The sequence below is a fragment of the Poecilia reticulata genome, chromosome 5, assembly GCF_904066995.2.
Source record: "Poecilia reticulata chromosome 5, P_reticulata-male-v2, whole genome shotgun sequence".
Classification (NCBI taxonomy): domain Eukaryota; kingdom Metazoa; phylum Chordata; class Actinopteri; order Cyprinodontiformes; family Poeciliidae; genus Poecilia; species Poecilia reticulata.
The window spans coordinates 30285707-30296674 of NC_088834.1; the positions used below are offsets into that span (position 1 = coordinate 30285707).

Here is a 10968-nt window from a genome sequence, read left to right on the forward strand (position 1 = left end):
ATATTCCATATATTTGTAGCTTCATTAAAAAAGAATAATTATAAAAAGTCCACGAAACATGTTAAAATTAATCTCAGTAATTATTGTTTCAACAAGGTGTTGCGCAATTCTGTGCGTTTCGGTTCCATTAACAAAAAAACAACAACAAAAAAGCGACTCAAAGACCGACTGATGAACAGAGTAGGAGTTTAAATTAGCTACTCAACCACCGCTGTGTTCATGAGAGGCTTATTAATAATCGAGAAATAAATATCAAGCCTGGAAACCTGATATCGTAACGGACTAAATGTTGTGTTTTTAATGTAGCCTAATCTTTGCTCGGCTTGCGGGGCGCAGGCGGTTGCCATGGCAACGGGTGTGCTTAAACGACAGAGACCGAGAGTAAAAAGGTAGGAGATGTTTTCAGTTGATAGTCTGTTCGGGTTGTTTTAACTTTTTTTTTTTTACCTTTGCTGTGGCTCATTACACCTGCTGTAGTTTCTGAACATTCAATAAACGACAAAATTGGACTAATTACCTCGTTCGTTTGTGAGCATACGTCACAACAAACATCAAATAGGACAAATATATTTCATTAAGTTTTAACAAATTCTACCGCGATAATTATGTGAAATTAAATTAATTATATCCCGACTTCAGAAGATTTGCCTTCACCTTTATTGGGCTCTTTGGTTCCTCCTATCAGTCTGTAGTTTTTCATACTGAGGTCATCAAACCAAATTTCAGATCTACCATGACTGACTGACACCTGCTGACGTCAGGTTTGCAACCAGCTTCTGACTGAGAAACCAGTAACCTGCTCCCATGTCAGAATCTCACTGAGGAAGAAACTAGATTAGGTTTTCTGTCACTTTATTATTTCTGCTATAACTGATGTATATTCGCATATAAAATAAGTCAATAGAGTTTAATTTGCAATTTTTATGTCTTTGTGTCATGAGGTAGATCTCAGGCGGCTGGTGAGAGAAAAAGTAGATCTTGCTCTCAAAAAGTTTGGGCACCCCTGTGTCAGAGAATCACCTCTGATCTGGACGCTTTAACGGACCAGAGGCTTTGGAGCGACTAGCGCAGCTGATCCGATTCTGCGGGGTTTTTCTCCCACTGCGGGATCAGGAAACGATCAGAGTTCTGTCGCCTTCTAACCACGTCATTTCGTGAAATGTTACCTGATTTCAAAAACGTTCTCGCAGAGAAATAATAAATGTTTCATTTGATGACTACAAATTGGAAATAAAATGATTTTTTTCTTTGACGGACAACGAAAAAACTCCAGCGCCACCTCTGCTCCAAACTACGAACATTGTCGGCCCCTCTTCGGTTTTTTCTCTTTTTTGCGGAGGATCAATAAATAACTTATTGGTGTTTTACCATCACCACCAGGTATGAAGTGCTTTAGCCTTTGAGTTGCACCACAGCGCAGCAACTGAAACACCTAGGAGAACAATTTCAGCTTGTTTTTATGAGTATAAAGGAGGCTGGTATCGCGCCTGATAAAAATCTATTTATTTATGTCATCACATGGACTTATATAAAGTTTTATACATTTTCTTTTCATATATTTATTATTGGGTTTTTTCTTTAGATATTAGGTTGACTTAGAATGATTCCAAATAATGTACAGGAATAACCTGTTACATGTCAATCATCAGGGGGGGGGGCACTGGAGGGGCAAATCAGATGACAGGGGGGGCACTGGCCCCCCTGCCCCCCCCTCTGGCTCCGCCACTGAGCACAACAACATGTGGATTTATTTACAAGTAATGGGTGAGTGCTACTTTTCTATTACATTCTCATACAGACTTTACTTAATATTTTTTCTTGTAATTGTTCACATCTGCTATTTGAGCTGTATGGAGTTGAGTTTAACTGGGGAACAGAAAAGTTTTGCTAAATTGCTGGCTGTTCAATTATGTGTGCTGTTGCCTGTGTATTTTGTTAAAATATACATTGATATATTGATTGATATGTGCATTGTTGCTTTACTTGGCATATTTTCATTTATTTGCATAGCATTGGATGCCTGTGGCTTGGTGTGGTGCATAGTTTTTCCATTGTCCTGCACAACGTGTGTATTGTTCAGGTATAGTTGACAAATATTGAATGTCCTGACTGAAACCTCACGTCACGTCACTGCATATTAATTATTAGCCTCTGATCAAAGATATTTTGTTTAAAAACTTGTAATTTAACCGTGATTGTCTGGTTTTATACAACATTGTGCTTTAAACTCTTAGCTTCCTGTCAAAAAAGTGAAAAGTGTCATGATGATTAGAATGACCAATCACAATTAGTCGTTTGAAAAATACAGTTTTTCTTTGAGTCTAGATAGTTTCGCTCCATTTAGAATAAAATGGGAAAAAAAAATTTCTATGGATGGCATGTAAAAGAATCAACTTTTGCGTTGTGTGCATGTGCAGAATTTCCTGATGAAAACAACATGCAAACGTGTCTATATCAAACTCCAAGTATTGTAATAGACTGTGACACTATCAGACATACTATGTGCTGCTCATAAGTTAACATATACATATAATTTCATATTTTTTTTAATTATAGAGGATGAAGAATAACTAAAAACATTTTGCCTGATCCATAGTTAAAAGACAAAATGGCAAATAGAATGAAACACATTGAACTGAAAGCAACAGACACAAGTTAATAACCAGGTAAAGCAAAAGTAGAATCAAACAAGTGAATGAGACCATGCAATGCCACTATGAGCATAAAGCCACTAAATCAGGTAGAATATTTAATTCTACCTGATAATTCAGATGTCGGAGGAGCCGGAGGTGCGCTGGGGCCCGCGGGACCGCTGAGCATGCCAGCGAGCTGGGATGGTGTTTGAGGAGATTTGAGGTTCCCGGAGGGGGAGCCCATCATGGGGGACTGAACTTGCCTCAGCGGAGGAGACTTGAGAGGGTTGACACTAGGGGAGTTCCCCCCTCCTGCTTGGACATTTAGATCGGCTGGTTTCCGGCTCCTCTGTCCCTGAGCCGGACCACCAGCGGAGGAAAGATGGTTAATGCGGCCATTTCCTCCTGATGACGTTGATCTGTGCTCTGGAGCAAAAGCTGGGTCTGCATGGGGACCCCTCAATGTTCCAGGGCCCCCAGGGAAGGGCCGCCCTGGTCCCATGGGAAAGTCTGCTGGTGTCTGCTCAGGTGACCTGCATCGACCTGCCTGGTGGCCCCATGGTCTCCATTGGTGGTCCCCTCCCCCTGTTCTCATTCTCATAATTTCGTCGGGACTCATGTTCATGGGTCCATCTCGTAGTTTGGATGGACACTTAGGAACAGTGTTGGGAATGAATCACAAGTTAGAGGAGTACAGAAACTAGGAACAATTTTATCAAAATAGAATGACAACCAATGTAATATTATGCACATCAAATTACATGCGTATGAGTCTTTTTTAAATGTATTTGATCAAAAATCAATTTTGTTGCAAAAAATTTAATGAATGCATATTTTTGAGCATAAGGAAAAATTTCATTTAAGGAGAATGTTTTTTTTAGTTTTTAATATTGTTAGGGTGAAATGGATGAAATTATTCTTCAAAAAATATCTAAATATCTCCTGCAGGCAAAAATACATCAGTTTACATCAGTTTCTATCAAATGAGGTAATGTGAGCAGTGGATCCAGAGTGAAATCAGCAAACTGTAGTTTATACACACATCGTCTTACAATATCTGCCCTAGATGTGACCAAGAAGCAGGAGCTGGAGCTCCCTCGTGTCCAGAGCAGCAGTCACGATTCAGTTCTAATAAAGTCAGCGTCGTGTCAGCTGACAGAAACCCTGGAGAGAACAGGATTAGTCACAACAGGGAAACTACCACATTACAGACAAAACGCAGGTATTTCAACATGCTGTCTGCACTGAGGTTCCATCTTCTATGAGATGTGATACACTGATCAGGCACGACATTATGACTAGCGATATATTAATAAATCTCATTCATATTTACCTGTGTGATTTTTGTTCCCTGCTGTTGATCGGTGAAATAACACACTAGCTGTCCCTCATTAATGTGCAGTCATGGTAACAGAAGAGTCTGTGACAATAGCTATATCACAAGTTAACACTTTCCTGACTGGTTGTAATCACATTACTTTGTTTTGGTGTAGACCAACAGTTTGGGATGAAAAAAAAACAAGCTAACCAAAACCCAGAACGAGAACAACTCAAAGATTGCAGGTCTATCCTCTTTACAATTGCAATGAACTTTGTTGTTATTAAGTTCGACAAGTGTGAATATCTTTTACAGTTTCTGTAAAATCCTTCTTCAAAATATGGAGGTATTCAAGAGTGTGAATGCTTGCAGAGTTCAGACTCAGAGATCCTCTTTTGTTTTCCGTGCACTTTTGCTATAATTTACTGGAATGTTATCTGGGCTTGTGAGATTTATTTGTTGTGGCACTACTGTGATTATTACCCAAGTTATAGATGGGATGATTCCTTTTAGTATAATGTTAAAGTTGCATTTAGATCATAGTGATCCTAGTCTTGTTAATGTGATTGGTTACACACGATTTACAACATGCACTGCTGCCCACTGAGACATTCACTACTCATGAAGTCAGATTGTGAAATGTTTGATAGAGTGTAGGTCAGAGAATCTGGGCTGATCATAGGGCAAAATCGGTCAGTGGTTACATATAGCAAAATAATCAGCTGATCTGAGTCTTAATCATTATGTTTGGGCCAGCAATTAATTTCTATAAGACAAAATGTCTGGGTTCATTTTAATCCACCAGAACCAGAACCTCAAAGTTCTCCATTGCTGAGTATCGTTGCAAACTTCAGCAAAGTTGACCACTCTGCTGCTGCTCACGGCCTACAATAGCGAGGAACCTTTTCATGGAGAAGTTCAGTACCTGGGGTAGAACCAAACGGCACATTAACCAGTTAATGCGTGCCCAGAAAAGCACCAAACGTCAGAGCTGTTGTGGGTGATGAAGGCCAAAGCACCTTGTTTGCTGGTTTGTTTGGATTCTCTGCTGAGAAGGATGAGCTGTGTTGAAAATCCTTCTGTCTTGAGGTTTGTTACGCTGTTTGTCAACCAGCTGCTGTGGTCATGTGGTCTGTGGAGGTTTTGATGCAACTAGCAAGTTGGAATCTGAAGTTCATGGTTGAAAATCAGTTTTGATGTGAAAGAAAGATGGCTGCCAAGGCTTTGGCAAATACAGTTAAATGGCTGCAGAAAGTCATTCTGCTGAAGCTGCAGGTCAGAGGTCACCAAGGTAATGTTCACAGTTTGATTTGTAGAATATAACCTTCTCAAACTGAAGTCAGTTGGGTTCTCCACATGGTTCTGTAGAACCAGTTTTTATCTTTGTCTGACTCATTTATAGAAAATTAGAAATTCTTAAAGGAAACTTTACATGGTGAGTAGTTTGTCCAGCAGGGGGTGCTGGCTGAGCTGGTGTTGCAAATAACTCCATGTAATTGTTCTAGAGGTGATCTAGAGGTCCTGTCTTCCAGTGTTTTCAGGTCCCTGGGTGGTAGTGGTTTCTTCCAGTCTTCCCAGCTGGTGGTCTGCGTTTAGTGATTAAACAGAGCAGCTCTGTATAAGAGCTCCATCCTGTGACAGTGGCCACACATAATAGCTCTTCTATTTCAGTGTTACACATTTGTCGATGAGGTGCTGAGTATTGTGTCTGACACTCAGTCCTTTACAAAGCCAAAGCATATGAAGGACCCTTCCATTTCTTGTGTGAGCTCCCTCCTGTGGCAGAATTGTAAATTCCAACACAATGTAGAGGGGGAGAGTTTCATGTTGCAGTTGTATAGCTGGTCAATGTTCAGTGATTAAACAAAGTAGCATCAAGTTGTTGAAATTTGCCTTCCTGCTATCCTGGAAAATATCCATAAAACGGAATGGAGTAGGACTGCAGCTGGCTTGACTGATGGTCTTCTGGTTTTTGAAGGTAGTAAGATCAGCTCCAGTGATTGTTAGGTGAAATGTTTAAAATGGTTCTTTGTGTTTGTGGATGTGTTGTTGTTGTTTTTTTAACTCCTTGTAGTTTAATACTAATTGAATAAAGTGTGGTTTTGTTTAAGTCATTTTTGCTTTGGTTTTCACCATAAGCTCTCCTGCCAATGCACTTCTAAATTGTACTGGAGCCTTCCACAAAATTGAGTCTCTATTTGTTTAATTTTTGGAATTCACCTTCCTATTCTTCTCTTAGAGTTACAGTATTACTCTGTCAAAGTGCTGCCCAATCTCCTTTGACTTAAGCTGCCTGTTCTGCTGGTGAAAAATTCAGCTTTAAATATGTTAAGCAACTGGAAGAACCGGAGCTTGACTCGCAGCTTGTGGCTAATCCTTTATTCATGGAAATCTCCTGAGAATGGCAGCATCCAAAGGCTGCTTCCCTTCCTTTCTCCTGGGCTGTGCACATTTTGCAGCAGCATCCTCTGCTCATTATTATCAACACACAGCGCCTCCTGTGGGTCAGTTGCCAGGAACTGCTCGGGTCGCCTGATTAGCAAAGGGTGAGCTGACATTTGCTGAACCCAGCACTCTTTATTTTTAGGGTTTCATCCTCATCCCAAACACATGCTGCCAGCAGAAGTCAAATTTAGATTGGATTGTTGTGGAGCGTGTTGGCGGGCAGCCTTTGCTCCCCGGTCAGTGATTTGTTTTTCACATTGAAAGCAAGTTGGAGGTGGGGAGGAGCTGACAATAATTTTTTTAGCAGTTTTTTGTCAAGGTGCGAGCTGGGAGACGTGTCAGAAAAGTGACACTTTGTGGACCTGAGCTGAGCTCCGAAGTAAGGATAAAGTGGCGTGATGGACAGAAGATTGGCTGGGAATTAAAAGACCCGGAGCCCTCTCGGAGCGCCGCGGGACACATGACAGGCAGCTTGCAGAGCTCTTCTCTGGGGCTCACAGAGAAAAAGCCGTCTGTGCCTGGACGAGAGCTGTGGAAGGCTCAGACTGACAAACGCTGCGCTCATTACTTTCATTCTTCACCGTGCTCTCCGGGAGCAGACGTTTCTTTACATACCTACATTGGTATCCAGTTCTGCTGCTGTTGTCAAAAAATAATCCCCAATCTAGTAGAATATCAGCAAAGTAAAAGCTAATTCAACGAGACACGGGGAACACAATAAAGTTGTTCTTGTTACTCTACCTGATAAACAAGCTAACAGCTAGCTAGACTGCTACAGAGGTGGACTTCTACCTTGTTGAAATAACTAAAAATATGTAGTTGATCAAGTGAACTGAGCAACATAGATCTCCAAAGGGTTAGACCGAAATCAAAGTGTGATCATGTAGTTTGGCTTTCACATGCGCTCATTAGTCATAAACGTCCACAAGACACAACCAGGTGAATTCCTGTAAACCCCTCCAGCTGCAGTACACATCATGGTGTGTTATCATATGTGGCTCATGGCCGTACAGTAAACAAAGTGAAAATGGCACAGAGGAACGGCTATTACAAGTTCCAAGGCAGACAAAATGATTGTCGAGCTCCAACATTTCATTTAATTTTCTATGTTATCAAAAGAAAACAAAGGCAGATGGGGGAGGTTAGTTTTTTAGTGCAACAATATGCATTTCCTCATGGCCTCAGACAGTTGCTCGTCAGAACTGTCCATCCTGCTCTCTGACTGAAACACCAGCATAAACAAACCCACCCAAGAAATTCAGACCAATCACTCTATAAACACGTTGCATGTTATTGTTTACATCAAGAAATTTTGTGCATGCGCACAACCCTGGGGGCCAAAAAAGACAATTCTTTTACGTGTCATCAATGGCTGCTCTGCCACAGTAAAACATTCCCATTAACAAAATGAAACCCGGAGATGCAGGTGTTATTAATTTAGTGCAGTGTGACACAGCAAAGGGAAAAATAACACAGAAAAACAGCTGAGGAACAACTCAAAACCACTGAATTTCTTTTTTCCTCACGGTTTCGAATAGACTACACAGATATATCACCACAACAACTGACTGACAACAGCTACACTAGTCATCAGGATTCAATACCAAAAAACACGTCCCACACAAACAACAGAGCATTCAGTCTGTTACAGTGTTATGATTTTAGGGTTGTTCATATTCCAACTATTAATAGGCGATTGAACACAGCAGTGGTTGATTATCTAATTTAAGCAGCTGCTCTACTGATGATGATGTGTTTGGGTCACCTTTTTTTTAAAAAAACTGATCTGAAACACTGAATTTCGCAGCACGTTTATGTTAACTGTCAAAGTCAAGCTAGCATAACTGAGCTACTTCTTTTTGTTTAAAACTTTTTCCTGACCTGTGAAGTGTGATACTCTTGAGTTTTATCTAGTTGTTGTAATGTTGACAATTAGTAGCCAAGCACAACATCCATTTTCCTTTTATATATCACACGTATATATATATATATATATATATATATATATATATATATATATATATATATTTTGTCACTATATATACGTATATAGTTGTCACATTGACATATAAAGCTAAAACCAATGGTAGTCATTGCCAACAAGCAATTTTTTGGATTTTACACAGCTGAGAACAAAATGACTCGATTTTTGTCATGCAACTGCAACAATCATAACTGATTTCTGCAGTTTGACTCGACCATGCAGAGCCCTTTAACCACTGTAATGTTGCACTCAAAGTGGAATGGTACATGGTATTCTCATTGGAAATTTGAATGGGCCTTTTGTTCACGTTGCCCTTATCCCAAACAATGCAGAGTATTTATGAGTCATACTCTACATATCCCCTCTCTGCTCTATAGATGCAGTATTGAGAACGTAGACAAACTGGAGCGAGAGGACTCCGTGCTATCATTACAGTCTGCTGTTTCAGCCTGACAAACAGGAACAACAGAGAGAGAGGAAGTTGAATTGAACAAATGCTTTATGCCACCAAATGTGTCTTTAAAATAAGGCTGCAATGGATTACCTTCCAAATGTCATTATTTATACCAAAGATCATGCTTGATAATCTTCAATGTAAAACATGTACTGCAATGCAGTATTTATTTGGTGGAAAGTTCAGATGAGTACAGCAGTGTAAATAAATAAAACGTCAAACGATGTTTTCTTTTTTTGTAGATATTTTATATATCTGTGGAAACTTCCTTGTTATGTTTAATGGGTTTTTTTGTGCTTTTTGTCTTATGAGAAATTACTGTAGATTTCAAGAAAATGTATCTAGTTTTGTAAAAGTAGGTTTTTCTTTATTCTATAACCTAAAATAGACATTAAATTGCTGTTTCTTGATTTAGTCGTAAAACAAAAAAAATTTCTATGTTAGGTATTTAGAACAAACAGATATATTGTGGTTTTTCAAAGGGTGGTGCTGCTTTATTGGCTCTGGCAAAATTTATTTGGCAAAACACAAGACAGTGGTAAAGTTGCTGACCACTGCTTTTGTCTACTTCATTTCTTAGTTTAAGGAAGAAAAAAAATTGCTTTGGTCCAAACACAAGCAAATGTTCATCCAGGAGGAATGCTGCAAGTCAGCAGCTGTGTTTCCATTGGCCATATAATTGCGCAAATTAGAATTCAGAAAATAAATTTGCTTAATGGAAACAAAATTACATTTTTCAATAAAGATTTATGTGCTACAATGAGGTGGTTTTTTGGCCATATTAAAATGAGTGTATTTTACAAAACGGCAAAGTAAACACTTTTTTCAGATCACACAAGTCACATAGTCAACAACTACTGTTTAAAGCAGATGTTACAACTAGTGGAAAAGACGAACAAGATGACAGGAAGTGGTAGGATGATGACATGACGAGTGTTGTATTACTATTGATCGCATGAACAAACTTATTCACTTGATTGTAATTGAACTTATTTAATGGATGCACTGCGATTGCGAAATGTATAATGTGAGCTATGTTTCCACAATTCTTTGCTTTATTTTTTTTCTTTATCTGTTGGGAAGGAAATTTAGAAAAAGGATTTCCTGTGCTCTAGAGGAAAATACAAGCACCAGATAAAGAAACAACACTGTAAGGAGGTGGAATTGATGCATTGACTACCTGTGGAGAAACCTCAATTCAAGCTAAAAATAAAGGGCAGGTGGAAACATGAATGTGTTGAAAAGTAAGCAGTTGAAATGTGACATCTTTGTTTACTGTCACTCCTCATACAAGCATTTTCAATGAGACTGTCGGTTCACATTGGTCTCAGGTAGTGGTTACATCCAGGAATAGATGTGAAACAAGCAGAAAACATAGGCAGAAGAAGCAAAAGGTGAGCAAAGCACTTAAGACGTGGCCTTTGATGGTGGCTTATTTTACACTGAATGCTTCTGCTAACCATTCTACTCCTGTGATTACATACTCTTCGTCTCCCCTGCTGTCATATCAAGCAGCATGGCTTCTCCAAAGTACAGAGAATCCCGGTGAGTATATTCTCTACCCAGAGTGCTGATTTCCTGCTGCAGAGCTGTAATAGAAAGAAATGATCTTGTATGTCTGACGGGTTTTTACGTTTGTTGCTTTGAACGTTTTAGTGTTTTTCACATAGTTGTAGGATGCGGCGGGTTTGGCGCTGTTTCTTGTCATTCACAGCACAACAATAACATCTTCATATCTGTCATGGCCTGTCAAGCGACCTCTAGCATTTCAGCCCGTTAATGCATGTACGCCATTAACCTTGGACTTCCTCTGGGACCTGGATGCTGCTGCACTCATTTCTCTGCTGTAAATTATTGATCATAGAAACATGAGTTTATTTCCTGTCATATATTGCCTGCTTGTCGTCTTGCTCGTGTCGGCACTTTTACAGCACCACGCCTCCAGCCTAATAGTGAATTTTAAATTTTATTGTATTTTTTTTTTGTTCAACTAACATGCTTAAGATAATCTGAAATTTAGAAAATACACTGCAGGATTTATTCATTCACTATTACCACCGGCAAAGATTATAGTCCGGTTGTATTTTTAAGAACTTATTTTACTACTGAGAACAATCACAGTGATTATATGCAT

At 39.4% G+C, this 10968-nt stretch overlaps 1 long non-coding RNA gene across 1 annotated transcript; it reads left to right on the top strand.

Annotated features, from left to right (window-relative positions):
• Positions 1 to 1686: 1686 nt before the first annotated feature.
• On the top strand, positions 1687 to 10751 carry LOC103465394 (uncharacterized). The gene is made up of 4 exons (XR_014087675.1): positions 1687 to 1764; positions 9918 to 10078; positions 10166 to 10228; positions 10350 to 10751. It is a non-coding gene; the product is annotated as an uncharacterized LOC103465394 (long non-coding RNA).
• Positions 10752 to 10968: the final 217 nt, after the last annotated feature.